The following is a 17,540-nucleotide window of genomic DNA, read 5'->3' on the forward strand; positions in this document are numbered from 1 at the left end:
GGACGACCAGGTGCCCTAAACTCTGTTCAAATGCTTGTCAGCTCCGTTGCCTTGTGCTGATTGTTGAGATCATTCAACCAAAGAAAGCGTCCTCCTTGCTTGTCAGTTTCCTTAGTAGGAGTACCTGCCTAAAAGGCTCACAGTCTGTATTGGGTGGGGCTGAGGTTAGCCTTGCCGTTTTGCAGATAAAGAAAGTGGTGATTAAGAAAACCAGGGGGAAAAGAGAGAGAGAAGCAGTGATTCTCAGAGAAAAATATGCCCGTGACCACAGCTATGCGTGACAGGTCTGGCTCGAGGGGTCACGGCCCACGCCCCAGGCCTGGGGGGCTTGCAGCTGCACCCCGTGGTCTGCAAGTTCTTAAAGGTTTGCTGCGGAGTTGGATCTCGCTCAGGTTCGTGGTGATTTGGTCATTGCTTTTTCAAGACCCATGGGAGTCTCCAAGCTTGGCTTTGAGTGGCAGGTTGGTGTCCAGGGCAGGGGCAGGGAGCCACACAATGACATACTCACATAGAAAACGGACAGCCAAGGCCGGTCTGATTCTCCGAAACGCTCATAATTTACATCTCATTAAAATATGCTACCATATGACCCAGCAATCCTTTAGGGTCGCTATCTGAAGAAATCCAAACCCTAATTTGAAAACACATAGGCCCCCCCGTGTTCACTGCAGCGTTATTTATGAAGCCACGATATGGAAGCAGCCTCAGTGTCCTTCGAGACAAGTAGATAAAGAAGAGGCGGTACATACACACGATGGGATGTTATTTGGCCATATGAAGAACGAAATCTTACCATTTGCGACGTCACACATAGACCTAGAGGGGGTTATGCTAAGTAAAATAAGTCAGACAGAGAGAGACACATATTTCATTCACATGAGGAATATAAAAATAAGCAAACAAAATAGGAACGGATTCATAGACACAGAGAACAGCAGACGGAGGGGTGCCAGAGGGGAGGGGCTAAGGGGACTGGCCGCAAAGGTGAACGGACGGAGGAGCAGGGACGGGCCGTTACGAACAGTCACAGGGCTGCAGCCCACGGCAGTCGGTAACTGCGCGTGGGGCCGGGTGGGCCCTGGACCGATCCAGCCCGACCACTTCGTAAGTCGGACAAATGTCTAACCACCTTGCCATGCTCCTGAAACTAATACAGCATCGTCAACTGTAATTGAAAAATAAAAAATTAAAATCAGTATGATACAAAAAGAAAAACTCATCAAAGACAAGCAATTAAGTGAATCAAAGTTTGCAAAGAAAGAAATAAATGACTCAGGGAAAGAGAGAAAACAAGATAACATGATATATGTGTGTGTGTGTGTGTGTGTGTGTATCTATATATATGATCAAGCTTTCCAATTTACCGCAATCTGTAGTCCTCTGCATCTAACTGCATCGCGTATAATTATTTCTGTCTGAATTTTGCAGACTTGCAGTGTAATAACTCGGCATCGCAAATCAGAATCAACTCTGCTGTGCTCACAACACGGCGGTAATTATGTTCTTGAGTTGGTATAGCTCCTTACAGCTTGGTGCAAAGTAATTATGTTATTTTTTTGGTGCAAAGCATATTAACCTGTGGAAATTACAAGCCATGAAGTATAAGAAAAGGCTGTGTTTCCAATGGGGAAATACCAAAGTTGGCCTATTAAAAATTCCAATCTAAGTTCATTAGCTGGAACTAGGGGTGGGGGGTGCCCACTGAATCTGGGGAGGGTCCAAATCAAACAAAAAGGTGGGCAGGGGTGAGGTGGGAGCTTGCTCTCACTCTGCAGGACTGAGACATCTTTTCCTGTCCTCGGAGGCTCTGGTTCTCAGAAAAGAAATTGCTTGACACCTGAGCCTGGTGCACCAGAAAGCATCTCCTGAAGTTTCCTCTGAGACTTTCTGATTTTCAAGGTACACTTGAGACAGAAATATGTGGCAACCTCAAGGAAACTTCTGGCAGTGAGAGGACAATCCTACTTATTTTTCTTCCCAACTGCAATTCTCTCTCCCCACACGCTTGATTTGACGGATTTCGTGATAAGAGAGCGGCATCAAGGACAGAAAAGTTATGTGTGCTGAGGTTTCCTCGTGTCCAGGGTGAATGGCAGCTTCTCCGGGTGGGTGAGCACAGGAACCACGGGGCACCAAGAACCCCGTCCCCAGCCCAGCCCCCCACCAGCCTGCCCCTTCACGCGGCTGTGGGCTCAGTGATAGGAGCTGAGTTTAGCTTTCGACATCTGCCTGTGGTTCTCTCTCCAAACCACTCTGAGCTGGGGTCTGTGCAGGCAGGGCTCCCAGGAGGCACCACTGAGCCCCAAGTCCGCACCTCCTCCCAATCACCCCCACACCCAGGTCACACAGACACAGGCTGCTGTGACCACGGTCAACTATTTCTGTCTTGGCTGACTGCATAGGCCAATTGGGGCAAAGCGTTGCGAAGTCAGAGAATCCAAAATTATGGGATTCAGGCACACGTCGAAAAGAGTCAAACGGTACAAAAAGGGTTCAATAAAACACATCTTCTTCCTGTTTAGACTCCCAGATCTAGGGGAGGCCGTTCTTGACCACTGCTTGTGCCCACTCCCACACACTATCATTCACAGACAAACCCACGGCGGGCACGCTTTCCGTGTCCTGGCTTGCTGGCGTGCTTCTCCCACTTGCTGGGCGCTAGTCCTTGGTCTCATGCTATAGAAAGACTTCTATCACTTCCCTAGTTCATTAAGATTTTATTTTGTCAAGATGGATGTTAATTTTTTTAACATATGTATTTTGCCACCCACGGAGAAGAGCATTTGATGATTCTTCTTCGATGAATTACTTCGTATCTTGAACTATATTAACAGATGTCCTAATACCAGCTCACCCAGGTCTTCCTGGAAAAGGCGTTTTTGATAGCAGGAGATTTAGGCTCTTGCCATGAGCTGGTGGAATCCATTGCTAACACTTTGTTTCAAATTGCTGCATCAGCAGTCATACCTGCCACGGCCTTAGTCTTTTTCTGTGGTCATGTCATTTGCCAACCTTTGTTTTCTGCATTCTTCCCATTTCCGTAAGTAATTTCAGTTATGTGTATTTGAAGTTTTGACAAAACTTGCCTCTGAAACTTACTGGCAATTGTTTCTTTCATGGCAGTTTATCACCTTTAATGTCATGTATCTTTGTATTTGTTTTCTGTCGCTGCTGTAACAACATCCTCCACTTGCTACCTCACAGTCTTAAGCCAAAATGCCCCGCAGGCCCAGCTGCCTGTTGCGCCCCGGGCTGGGCAGAGCTGAAGTCCAGGACACAGCTGGCCCGGCTAGTACGTGGATGCTCTCGAGAAGCCTCTTCTCCCCAGACATTCGGCCTGTCAGGAGGACTCAGTCCCTGTGGCTGCAAGACTGATGCTCCGTGTCCTTGCTGGTGGTTGGCGCAGGTCCGCTCTGCTGCTGGAAGCACCTGCCTTCCCGGCCACGTGGCCCCTCCACCTCCAATCCTGCAAAGGGGCGTTGAGTCCTCCTTACACTTGAAATCTTTCTGGCCTTCTCTTCTCCTACCAGCTGGAGAAAGGTCTCTGCTCTAAGGGCTCATGTGACCAGATAAAGGCCACCCACGTGATGTCCCCATCTGAAGGTCAACCGTATCATTTAACAGAACACAGTCACGGGAGTGACATTTCATTGTCTCCCCAGAGTCCGGGGGTTAGAGTGGAGTGTCTCTGGGAGGCCATTTCAGATACCTGAGCACAATCTTCTAGGACCGAAGTTGGGTAATTCACGTTTTCCAACAAATCATCCGCTCCGCCCAGGTACGTACGTACCCTTGTGTCAAGGAGGGATATTCTTAACAATTATTTTGATTACATTTATTTCACTCTCATTTTTCAATCTCATTTCTGATTCTTGATACTTATGGTTCTCTCCTTTTCTCTTAATTACGGTAGCTGGAATTTCTCTCCCCTGCTGCAGAAAGCCATCTCTTGAAGGAATTATTAGTTCTCCTAGTTTTCTGCTTTCGAATACATTAGTTTCTATTTTTATCTTTATTATTCACTCTGATTTTATTTGTCTTCTTTATTATTTGTTTTTATACTTCATTATCTAAGTGATAATTCATTTATTTTTAGCCTTCTTACTTTATAACATAAATATTTAAAGTCATGAATTTTTTATCCTTTAGCTACTTACAAGTTTTGATACATAATTCTTTACTTGTTATAATGTTATAAATAATTTTGGTTAAGAGTCTCTAAATAACAGGTGATAAGAAATGTTTAGTTATTAAGGTATAGTTTTATTTCGGTTTGATCAGAATATGTACTCTGTATAATTTCTACTGTTTGGAATTTAAGTTAGTGATATTGCCTTTCAGTTATTTTAGGAGTTAGCTGTAACTGTAACGTATTTAAACCCTTATCACCGTTGCTTGATTTACCACACGGAAGGACATCTACTGAAACATGGAGAATCCTTGCGCTTCCTCCTGCCCCCTCCCCCGCCCCCCCTTCTTCCAGTGCTGCACGCAGCCTACATGTAAGGGTCGCCATGTGTGCTCTGCTCCTTACGCGTAAGTGTCCTATGCAAACACATTCATTGCTCGCCACCAATTCTCTCGCCCTAAATTATTTCATTTTGCTGGATTGTGTTCCCGGTTAGTATGTTAAAGGAGGGTTCAAATATCCCATACGCTCTCGTTTTACCGAGTCAAGGGCTTCATTTTCAGTCCCCTTTGTCTGACACCCGTCCTATTTACCCTTGGTCTGTGAACTTCAGACTAGCTCTCCCGAGTTTCCATCTGTGCCAGTCCTTCCTGCTGTTCCCCCCAAGTTCATAGTCAGCATTCCATCATCACAGGAAGGTTTCTTCTGCCATATCTTTCAACTTGTTCTCAGTTCCGTTTGGTACTTTCCCTTCTCCAAGGACATCAGGTTTGCACAGTGCATGTCTGTTTTGTCTGTCCTCCACCCTCCACATACAATAGTTTCCCTTAGGTCTTTTAAAAGTTCCTCGTTCCCATTTTATTCCCTCGAGCTTCTCCCCGAGTACACTGCTGGCAAGATCAACATCCTTTTCACCGACTCGAACCTGGCGTCTAACTTGGCAGTCACTGGCTGCCTCTCTCCCCTTCCTTTCCTGAGCTCTTGCAGTTACTGCTCATCACCTTCTGTCTCCGCACCATCCGCGTTTGCGTTTTGGCAGCTCAACTGCGTGTGCTTGTTTCGTTCGGGGTGACCACGCTGTCCTTGATTTCTCTGTCGCGCAGAAACGCTCGCCCACGAACATCTGCTGGCTGCGGCATAGTTCTTCAGGTGCGCACTTCAGACCCACGTGTGAACGAGTTCCCTTTTGGTCCCTTTGCCTTACACTTGGACTTGAGGCTTACGCAGGCTTCTTTTTGACTGAGATGCATCATTAAACGAGTCCGTCGAAGGCCAGCCTTCTGCTCAGGCAGGGCACGGAGGGGAGCCAGGCTGGTGAGCCGGGACAGAAACTGGTGGGCATTGTTCTGTCCCCGGGGAGGTCCGCCCTTGCGGAGCGGCTGGCATAGCAGGTCCTTCTGGTGGTAACCGAACGTTTGCTTCTTTTCTGCTGGCCGCGCCAACAGCTGCAGAGCTCATGACCGCCAACTGTCTGTCTTCTGTCCCAGCACCAGACAGCCTTCCCACCACAACGCCGTGTCTGCCCTGCTGATGTTCTGCCCCAGCCAGAACCCTCCCGTGTCACATGATGCTCGTGCCACACCCCCAGGACCCGGGCTCTGGCAGACCTGGCCTTGCTGCCCAGCATCTGCAGAACCGGTGCCCTTTCTGGGGGCCCACATTGCCTTCTCCCAGCAGGCAGCGGCTGTGTACCCTCTACCTGCATCCTGGCAACGGGAGAGCCCTCCCCTTGGAAATGCGTGCATTTACAGTAAAGCCGGGTGGCGTTTGAAAAGCGTTGCTTTGAAGCCCAGAATCAACGGTGAGGAGCTGAGTCTGAGACACCAAGTGGCCCTGGAGTTTGGTGTTGACCCGGCCAGTGGGGGTACAGCACGTCATGTTCTTCCTGAGAGCCTCCACTTCCCTGTGAGCCAGGGACGGTGCACATGCCGCCAAGTACAACTCCTGCCACCTGCCTGTCTTCCCGCGCAGTGGCATCGACGCAGGAGAGCTCTGATGGGACAACTCTGCCGAGAGGGCGCTATGCGTGATTTCAGCCTTCCCAACGGTCACTGGGAACCTGCCCACCATGCAGCACAGTGCGGGCAAAAGACAGGGGCGCAGTGACCAGTCACCTACCAGAGGCATCATCAGGAACGCTTAGTGTCCAGGTGTTTCCAACAAACGACCAAGGCGATGTTAGGAAATTAGCAAGAGCGAGACGCCGGGGTCAGGCCATGGCCCAGGGACGAAACCGACGCAGCGTGGGAACAAATAAAACAGCTGTTGGCGAAAATTAAGAAGTGTGACTCCATTAGACAGGAGGGAAGCCTCTGAGAGCCTCCTTCAAGGCAGAAATGGAGCAGAGAAGCGGCGGTTTCTCCAAGAGGCTGCGGTTTGTTTACCGCAGCAGCAAAACCAGCACAGCCCCGCGAAGGCGCGGGGCTAACTGGAGAGAAGACGCTTCAAGAAATCAAACAGATGTGGAGCTACGTTAAGAAGTGGTTGTCTTCCCTCTAACATGGATATGGGCTGTGGAGTAGAAGGAAAAGCACCCAGTTCGGGGATGTGACTGAGGTACACTGACCCCTCCCCCACGTTTTGTTATAAAACTAGACACACACACCACCGCCGTTGTGTTACTTTGCAGCCCCTCCAACCATCGGAAGGGCGTTCCGCCCCCGCCCATCGTCGTGGTCTTGGCCATATGACCGTGGTCCTTGGACGTTAGTGGTGTGACGTGGGCAGAGGCCTTACCGGCGCTGGGCAGCTGTGGCCCCCGTGACCCTGCCATTCACCATGAGAACCCCAGGGCCCGGGAGCTGCTGGTTCCAGGAGAAGCTGTGGAGAATCCCTGCAGCCTGGAGCCACAGCCCACCAGCCCACCACCAACAGGTTGTGCAGTTGAGCCCGCCCACAGCCCGCCCACCGCTTAGTTTACACGCTTTTCTTTTAAATGGAACTAAGTAAAACCCAGTCTAACGTGGCTTGCCTTTTCTAATGACTTCACATTTCGTAAAAATTCAAAATCCCAACCATATGAAAATGTTTAGAACGTTATCTGTATTCACAGCACTTTTTGGTGAATTGTGGTAAAATATACATCCCATAACATGGACCCTTTTCAGCATTTTTCCGCCCACAGCTCGGCGGCGGTCAGGGCGTGCACATCACCAGGCTCCCATCACCGTAATCGCCTCCAGAGCTCTTTCCGTTTTGCAAAACTGCAGCTCCGCTCACCAGCGAACCAGTCCCGGTCCCCACTCCCCAGCCCCTGACACCCTCCACGCTGCTTCCTGCCTCTGTGAACTTGACTCCGTAGGTCCCTCATCCCGTGACCTGCACTTGGTTTTTGGTGACCGGCTTACTTCACTTAGCAGAATGTCCCTCAAGGCTCACCCTTGTTGTAGCCTGGGGCAGGAGTTCCTTTCTTTTCGGGGCTGAGCGCTATTCCCCTGCATGCGTAGCCTGCACCTGTGTGTCCACCCATCCTCCGGCGGGCACTTGGGCTGTCGTGACTGGTACAGGCGTGCACCTGGATGCGAGAGCATCTGTTCAAGGCCCTGCGTCCTGTTCTTTGGGTACGCACCTAGAAGTGGGGTTGCTGGATCACATGGTAACTCTATTTTGAATTTTCTGAGGGGCCACCTCACTGTTTTCCACATTCCAAGGGTTTTTGGAACTACCGTTGGCCCCGAACAAGGCCCTTGAACAAGGTGGGCTTGGACTAAGCAGCTCAGTTGAAAAACATACGCGTGTCCAAGCAGTTTAAGCCACGTGGTTTTGTTCAAAGGGTTGACTTACTGACTTTTGCAGGCAGAGATGCCCACAGACAGCACAGCCCCTGACCCCCATTTAAAATAAGGAAATCAGTCTTCGGGGAGTGGGGAGCTCCCATAGCTCGCACAGCGAGATCTGTATCCCTGGTAGGCGGCTCTGGTGATTTTGCTAGGAAGCTTCACAAGTTCAGCTCAGGAGACACTCCCTCCATGAAGCCTCCTCTGATTGACCCCCAGGAAATGCCTGGCTTGGTGGTTGGATCCCTGGACTGACTGGAACATGAGATTGGCGCTCTTTGTCATGTCATTTCCCTGTCCCCCCTTCTGACTGCAGTCCCCAGGAGGCAGAGCCACCCCTGTGTTAGCTTCTCCTTTGAAGCTGCTGTGATTTGCGTAATTGTGAAGTGCTTAATTAACAGTCATCAGGGGGCTCAGGTAGCAAGTCACATCAGAGTCCCTGTCCCCCTCAGTCCCTCGGTGGCCCCTCATGACCCACCCTCATGACCAACAAGGACCTGGCTGCCCCTCCCTCCGCACGGCCCCTAACCCAGCCTTCCTCCCTGACTCTGTCCCCCTCTCTGGTCAGTGTCCCCCTTCCCTGAGGCCCCATACCTGCTGTTCCTATCTGTCCCCTTTGCTCCCTGGTGGACACTCAGTGAGGAAGCCACACCCCTCAGCTGCCACCTGGAAGCCCCTTGCTCCCTCGCTCAGCCCCTAGCCTGTCCCTGTCTCCTCAGAGCTCTGGGACCCCATGTGGAGTCCGTGCCAGCCCGTGCGCTGATCTGTGTCCTCACTGTTGTCTCCTCCCGAACTACTTACTGTTGGGAATGGCCTTCTTCCCATCTTCCTCATCGGGCGCAGCGGTCACTGCCACCCCCTCCCTTACATCCACTGGGTTTCCAGACCTGTCTGTCCCATGGTGGCTTCCGTCTCTTCTCACCGACCTGCCTCTGGGTTGGTTATCCCGCCCATGCTCCCAGGAGGAACTTCCCTGAATACCCTGTGGATTATGCCGGCCCCCGCTCAAATACACCTGACGGCTTTGACGCCCCCTGGTGCAGGGGTAACACCAAGCAGCAGGTGGCCTGGCCTTCCGACTCTCAGCGCTCAGCCAGGCCCTAGGAGAAGCGGGAAGAACAGAAGCCCTGGTTTCAGCCACCACTGAACATGCCCCGGGGTGGAAAGCATCCACACTCCGCAAATCCATCATTCCCCACCTTACAAACATGTGGATCTTTCCTGGTTTAAAAAGAGAGAGTCCCCAGCATGTCCCCCATATCTCCGGGACTCTGCCCTGTCTCCTCTGTGGTCCTGTGGAGGCAACTCTTGCTTCCTACACATCCCACCAGGCTCCTTCTGTCCGGGTTTGGATCCAGACTCCACCCCAGGGGGATGAGAGGGCAGGTCTCCCACTCTCAGGGCCGCCCTGCCTGCTCCTGCAGGCGTCTCCGCCTGCACTGGGGACGCAAACCTCGGCCAGCTCAGGGCTCCGCGTCCTGGGTGCCTGTCCTCCTGACCTCACGCCAGCTGCTGGTCTGTGGCTGCTCTGCCCCACGGAGTACTACGGCTGGATCACATGAGGCTGCTGCCTGGTGCCACTTGGATTAGCAATGACAGATGGTCTCCCCTCTGGAAACCTTCACCGCGTGCCCAGGCTCAGCAAGCATGCAGAGGTGACATCCTGGGCTCGGCTGTCCGTGGCAAGACCCGGCCTGCCTGCAGAAGGTTCCGGCATGTCTGCTGGGACTGCAATCCCTGCTGCCAGCCCGGGGGCGCTGAGCCTCGCTCCCGGCCTCACCCAGCCCGGATGCTGTGGGGCTGTGAGGCTACCAAGCCTCTTCAATGAAATCAAATTAATTTTGGAGAGGCAGAACCACTAGAGGAAAGAAGGATGCATGCCAGGGACTGTGGATCTCAGAAGAGCTGGTCAATTACTGGGTACAATTCCTCGTAAGTGCCGGGCCCCCTCGCAGGACCCCCAGTCTGAGCCGTCAGACCCAGAGCCCAGCAGAATGGGCTCGGGCTCCATCTGGGCACCAGGGGCTAAGAGGGGAAGTGTATGCAGGCCTGGCCCAGGGTGTGCTTCACGGTGAAATCCAGGCCCAGCATCATAAAAAAACAATTAAGCTCCCTCTGCTGAAAAGAGCAAGGGAGGCATGTGCCTCACCCCTGCCCAGAAGGGCACAGCCCCCTGGGACGCTGTGCTCACGTCCTTGAACCTCTGAAGTGGACTGAAGTCGCTGCCAGTGACGGCGCATGAAAATCAGCTATTCCGACTCCTCGGAGGAGAGCTGACAGACCTGGCTCAGGGCAGGCTCCTGCGCCGGAAGGGAGCCTGGCGTCAACCTAAACTGCCCGTAAAAGGTCTATTAATAAAAAATAAAAAGTTAGCTTAAGGGACCGAGGAAGATCCAACCGATCTCCTCATTCATGTGTGCAACTTGACAAGGTCACGGGGACATACGAGAGACGTCCTTAGCTAGCAACCCCCAAGATAAGGCACAGGTCCCCGGTAAACCTTATTTCACCCCAATCTTGTGGGGAAACCTGCCCGTATTTGAAGACAGGTACTGAATTTACAGTGAGAACCATAAGGTACGCAGTGGGGAAGGGGGACCGGCGTGGGGCGGGGGAGTGGGAGGAGGAGGAAGAAAATGTCGCCCCGCACTCCCTCTGATTCCCCCGAGAGAACATGACCTTGGATGGGAACGAGTACCCACACCACGTGTGCCAGCAGACGTGCGTGGCGAGGCCGCGCTGCGCCTCCGCCCAGACGCAGAGCTGTGGGCACCCTCCCGGGGCTCACACCTTGGTGGCAGAAAAGCCACAAACCGCAGAACTTGAGGACTGCACCCCCCACCCCCCGCCCACTCTAACTGCTCGTATGACAACATTAAAGCCATCGGGTCATCTCGGGGAGGCCAAACAGACATTTGCTAAAACTGTACATCCGCTTCAGAAAAAAGTCCTCTAAGACACAGGGGAGAGAAATAAGTTTTCTGAAGTTGTGAGTATCTCTTAGAAACACCCACCAAGCTGCAGGCTAACCGGGAACCACTGGGCGTCCTGTCAATCCAACACCAAACTGCCCCAAGTGGTGGCACTGGCACCCCGCCTGCTGTCACACTCCTTCCAAGTGTCATTTTGCCATGTGTCCCATCAGGGGAGGCGTCTCTGTCCCCCCCTTCCTGAATAAGGGCTGGCCTTTGACTTGCTTTGAGACTGGACCATGGGGGAAGTGACAGGGTGAGTCCAAGCCAAGGACCCTGGAGATGTGGCTGGTCCTGCTGGTGTCCCCGGGGAGCGAGGCTCGGTGACCGTCATGTGAAGAAGCCTGGGGTCACCTAGAGCGGGTCAGTCTCGAGGCCACACGCAGCAGAGACCGGCGGTCTCAGCGGATGGTGAGCACCAGCATGGACGCGAGGCCGTCTGAGGCCACGCTGCCCTGGTCCAGCTGCAGGTGACAGAGCCACCTGAGGGCTCCCAGGTGAGACCAGCAAAGGACCGTGCAGCCCAGCCGGCCCACCCTGCTGACCCACCGTGCGGTGACCAAATTAAACAGGGGCTGCTCTGAGCCACCAAGTTTCTGGAGGGTGGTTGTGCACGTCGGTTCGCTAGGGCCGCAGGAGCAAAGGGCGCAGACTGAGTGGTTTCAACAGAAACAGCAGAACTGTGTTTTCTCACAGTTCTCGAGGCCGGAAGCCTGAAACCAGGTGTCGACGGCCATACTGGTGCAGCGCCCAGCCCAATGGCCTGGTTTCCATTCAGCCACCTTCGCACAGACTCTGTCTCTGCATACGGCCCGTTCTGAGGTGCAGGCAGTTAGGGCTTCAACACATAAATTGGGATGGGGGAGGCACCATTCAACCCATGACATGAAATAATCATAGATGACTTCCACAACGGGGAACAAGAATAATTGCTATTATTCAACTTTCGTTCTGAAGCTTCTAATTAGTATAATAAGACAAGAACAAGAAGCAAAATGGTTAAATATTGGAACAGAAAAGAGGTTACCTTACTGTCTACACGGGAAATCAAAGAGCATTACCTGAAACATTATTAAAATTGGGAAGAACATTTCTAAAAATTCCTGCATACAACATTCAAGCATGTTTCAAAATGCTTTCCCTTACATCAGTAATAACCACTATGAATGTATAATGCTAAAGGCCACGTTCACAAAATTCTTGTATAGGAATGTGCATGTCACCTTTACTAGTGAGAGCCCTAAGACAGAAATGACTCACGTATCAACGCCGACCGAATGTCTGAACAGCAAGCGCCGCGGCCATCCAATGGCGGCTACATCTGACAGCGCATCCACGAGTGGCATGCACATTTCTATGTAAAAATGCATTCGGCGGGAGAGGAAAACTCATCAAACCTCTTACACTTCATACGATGCCTTCATGGCATCCTATGTAAATCACACCTCCATAAAAGAGCTTTTTAAAATTCTAATTTCATTAAAGAGATGAAGTGACAATGAAGACAAGACGTTAAAATGCTGAGAGAAAATGGAGAGGAATATTTTTATGGTGAGACATAATTTAATTAGATCAGCAGCGAAGCCAATTCGAGAAGCTCCATCGATACAAGACGGAACCTCGCCTCCCTCTGTTTCTGAATTTTTAAGCCCCAGGCAAACAGGAGCAAGCAAATACTCCTCGGGCCTCACTCTGCAGCCAGTCCCAGTAGAAAGCTGAGCCACTCCCGACTCCCTGCCGGCTGGTGTGAACGCGCCCGCTGGCTCCTGGGCTCCAGGAAGGGTGTCCCAGTTCCACAAACTACCGCACATCTAAAGTAATGCTTTGGAAATGGGTATCTTCACTGTTAGGTGGTTTAAATAAATTTTAGTTCATTGGTTACAAAAAAAAGATGAAAACTTTGTTACATAAAACATTTTAAATAATTTGTAAATCAGAAGACAGCATCAACAAAGTTTAAACACAAGCCACCAGCTTGAACCAAAATGGCAAGACATTGGCAAGTAGTGGAACCCGAGGAACTTCTCCATCGTGGGGGCGACGCGAGAGGAGGGAAAAAGCTACTGGCAGTATTGGAACCTCAGGGACCGAGACCTGAGAAGGTGGGTCGTGAGATCCACGTGGATCTTTCAGAAAGGGAGACAGGAACCCTCTGTGTGGCCACACGGGGCAGAGCAGGGGCCGGCCTGGCCTGCTGTTCAGCTGGACGCCCGGCGGCCTGGCTGCACAGCTAATGTAGCATCTCCATCCCCTCCCCCTGCGATGGAGTGTGGGGATGGCGAGGAAGACGGCCCCCTGGGGGCAGCTCTGCAGCCAGCCAGTTTCGGGGGCTCTTCACACTATCCCAGGCGGCTGGGGCCCTCCAACAGCTCCCATTTAGGTGGTCCCAGCTGTCGACGTGAGCCCTTCAGAAACCCAAACTAGACATTTCTAAACGTCTCTAAGCACAGAGACACACTTTAAAGGAATACTACTAAAGCCATTCCGTGTTAATGTAAACAAATTGTTACGTAAAAATTAACCCTATTTTTCCAAAACAGAGGCAGTAATGAGAAGAGGGGCATGTCTGATCTCTCTCTGATTCCTGCTCGGCAGACACAGCTGGGTTGTCCCATCTGCCTCTGCGATGTGCGGGGGCGGTGGGGACGGGAAGAAAGTCCGGGCTCCCACAGACAGGGAGAAGACAGCCACACTCCAGTAGCCTCCTCAGGTAATCGTGGAGAGTCTCTCGCATCCAGCACCGAAACTCAGCACGCATAGGTCCTTCCAGTTTGCCTGCCCCAGCTCCGCAGAAGTCCCCTGCACCACCGCCCCCGCCCCCCCCATCCTTTCCTGCTTCACCGCCTCCAAGGACATCCGTCAGCTGGTCCTGGGAATGGATTTTTTACCCACACACAATGCTGGCCCATCATGAATCAGTCATTTGGAAAAATGTTGGTTCACGGATCTTCCAAATGTTAAGACATTTCTTTAAAATCGTGTTTGCTAAAATCACCACCAACCTTCTCAGAGGACATCGTCCAGTCCCGGGAGCTGTCAGGCGCATGGCGGCTGCTGATCCAGTGTTCCCAAATCCCAATGTCCACGCGAAAGCCTGAATTGTATTGCTGGAAAAAAACCCCCACTGTCCGTCACTCTCCTCAAAGTGACGGAAAATGTCTAGCAGATACGGCAGCCTGGGAGCCGCAGCGTGTGGGCTGTTCGCGCCCGGAGGTCCCAGGGGACCCCAGGAAGCAGCAGCTCAGTCCATAAGTGCTTCTCCTTGAGCCACTCGCTGTCCACACGAGGGTGGGTGGCCTAAGTGCCTAGGCACACCTCCAGGATACGAGACAGGCGTGGGGGACAGGGGTTGAGATTTACTAAAACTAATGGCTTTCGCTGCTTTGGCAAGGGTATTCCCAAGGGAGCCCGGCTTTTCTCTCTTTTGTAAATTGTGAGTGCCGACAGCGGCCACGACTACGGGCTGAGGTTCTGGCCCCTGCTCTGGCGTCAGCCACTCCCCCCATCCCACTCTGGGTGCACGTGTCGTGTCGACGCCGTGGGAGAGGGCAAGGACTAGGGTTATTATGGAGAGGCTTGGGCCTCACAGGCCTCCTCCAAGGGTCTCAGGGGCCCTTGGGGTCCCCACACTTACCTGCACTGTGCTGCGCTTGCCTGGTGAAACAATCTGATGTTGGTTCAAACGTGCATGCTCAGGGGTGTCCATTTCAGCACTGTCTCCCCAGAAGCAGGGGGTGAGGGAGCCCGCTGAAGGGCTCGGTCCAGGCTGACCACCTCCCAGGCACCAGGCAGGAAGAGGGTAGGGTCAGCATAAACACAATGAGTCTGAGGGTCCCAGGGGGCATCCTGGGGTGGGACGCTGTCCCCTGGTGGTTAAACACACATACCTGAAGTCAGGAAAAGTTCTGCACTGAAGACATGGGGTGAGCGGAGCCATTGTCTGGGTCTGGGCTGGCCGGGGAGACCCCGCGAAGGCTTGTGGAGAAGCCAGCTGGGAGGTAGGCAGGAACTTGGAGAGTGGTCTTCCCGGAGACGCAGCGAACCCCACGCTTCCATGGGCATGGATCCAGACAAACCCCTGGGATCTGAAACACAGGGCATTTGAACATTGCATCTGTTTAAGTGTTTTTATCCATGCTGCGGGGGCCTGGGGTAACAAGGCAGCCCCTTCCCGGGCGCTAAGGGAGTGGGCGTGAGGGGAGAAAACAGCAGAACTCGGACCGTGTACACGGATTTTCCAGCCGTGTTGAAAGCCAAGGGTGCTAGCCCCTTAGAAGCAATGGGATCTTGACAGAATCCCTTGGCCCCGCCAGATCCCACCCTGGCTTCATCCACGAACTGGCGGTCACAGCCCCCTCTTCATCCTCTGCTGGTGACAGTGTACTGGAAGGGCCAGGCACACCACAGGTGCCCAGTGTGTGTGGACTGTGCGCATTTGCTGGAAATGTCCATCTTGCCCCTTCCTGCAACAAAGAAGACCTACAATCTATTGACTCAAAGGGAATAGGCAGACTGAGGTAGAAGATGGTCCAGCCTCCTAAGAGAAGGCAGAGCTGCGTGTCTCCTTTGGAGAGACTCGGTAACCCACGGTCACCTGACCACGGAAATCTCTCAGGACAAAGAGCAAACGCTCGATCAGACGGCATTTCACCTGGCATTGAAAATAAAAACAGGATGAACCTTTCTGTCTGGTAATTCAATCCTTCTTTAACGTTGGTTTTAATTAGTTTGAACTCCAGCTATCCAAATTATCGGAGTGAGAAATTAAAGCGAGTCTGCTAAACAAATGTTCAGCCGCTGGCAAACCGCTGGAGGGGGCGGGAAGAGGGCGCTGTACTTGTCTGGTGTGTCTCAACTGCTCTTGACCCACAGGGATTATTTTACTGTCGACAGAGTGGCTACAAATTTAGGAACCATGTTAACGTCTTCCTGCGGCGTGGGGAGCATTTTCTGGAGGAAGAATTTGAGGAAGCTGTCCAGGCAGACTCTCAGGTGGCAGCCTCCTGTACCCCCCTCCCTGGAGGGTCCCTGGGTTGGGGAGAGGGCATGCACGACTTCCCAAGAACAGACCCTCCTGCCTGTTGAAGGGAGAGCGATATTTAGGATGTTCGGAAGTAATCTGCCTAATGCGCCACGCACAGCGACGTGCTGTGAGGTTGCACGCGCCTGCTGACTTGTGACAGGTGTGGTGTGACCGCCTGAGAAAGGGGAGACACGGGTCCCTTGATGGAAGCATTGTTTAAAACACTTTATTTTCCATCCTTGGTCCCCACACCCCCAATTATTCACAGGCCATCTACTTTTCTTAACCGAAACTCACCTCTGACGTGCAGCAGAGGGCACAGCCACGTCCGCTATAAACCACCGGGAGGAACGACACAGGCGTCCAAGAGCCAGGGGACAGCCCTGCACCCTCTGTCAGCGAGGGCCCTCCGCCACCGAGCTCTGAAACTAGAGGACAGGGCCGTCGTCCCCCTGTTGCTCTTCACTGCGCGCTGAGGTGAGCTGGAACGTTTTCTTTCCTGTGCAAATGTCACCGTGCCCCAGACGAGCTCAGAGGACGGCGATGTGACCACGTAGCCCAGGAAACGCCCTTTCCTTTCTGCAGCACCAATGTGCTCAAGTCAACGTCTCCAGCAGCGATTCAACGCCTTCTGCACACAGAGCCCCTAGGGAAGCCCTGCAGTCCACGGCCTAGGTGACCCGAGACGCATTCGGGGACTCGGGGCGGCGGCAGCCTTCCCAGGCTTTGATGTGCTGACACTTTTGCAAATTAAAACGGTTTCAAGAGGAAATTCTGCATTTTAAAAATCCTTGAAAGTGAGTCGCCTGAAGACGTTACCACCTAAGCTCTTGCTAATAAAATAAAAATATAATCGCATTCAAAGAATTGACTTCATATAACAGTCAAGAAATGGTAGGTAGCCTTGGCTTAGTGGATTGAGCACCGGACTGCAAACCAAAGGGTCACCAGTTCGATTCCCAGTCAGGGCACATGCCTGGGTTGTGGGACAGGTCCCCAGTAGGGGGTGCACGAGAGGCAACCACACATTGGTGTTTCTCTCCCTCTCCTCCTTTCCCTCTCTCTAAAAATAGATAAGTAAAATAATAAATAAAAAAGAAATGGTAGATGCTCTTTCCCCCAGACTGCGTGGCAGAACAGGCAGCGTTTTGTATCGTGCGGAACAGCAGCCTCAGGGAAAGAGCTACAAAGTAGGCGGTAGAGGACTGGACCTCGGCCCTGCACGGCGACTTCCAGTCAGCAGCCGTCACCCAGTCGGCTGCCTGCAGGAACCAGGGGGTCTGGGCACGGAAGCCTTTCCAACACCCTGCCGTCCGACTGGACTGAGAATGGCGGAGCTTGACAAGACTGAGGGTCTGTAGTGACGCACCTGTCACCAGGGTGGGGCTTAACCCAAAGGCGGTGTGACCAGGCTTTGATCGAAGCGTCAGCCAGTCGGCAGGGATTTCCATAAAACACAGCACTTCACAGAGAAAACATGTGCCCGACAGACACTAGTCACTGGCGTGGGGAACACAGTATTTGACAGACACTTGAATAGGTGTTCGCATTGAGGATGTCGCTGTTTGAAGAATATATTACTCAAAAACACTGCCCTGCCCCAGGCACGGCACTGGCCCCTGGGGAGGTGGAGCAGGGAG

The sequence above is a fragment of the Desmodus rotundus genome, chromosome 4, assembly GCF_022682495.2.
Source record: "Desmodus rotundus isolate HL8 chromosome 4, HLdesRot8A.1, whole genome shotgun sequence".
NCBI lineage: Eukaryota > Metazoa > Chordata > Mammalia > Chiroptera > Phyllostomidae > Desmodus > Desmodus rotundus.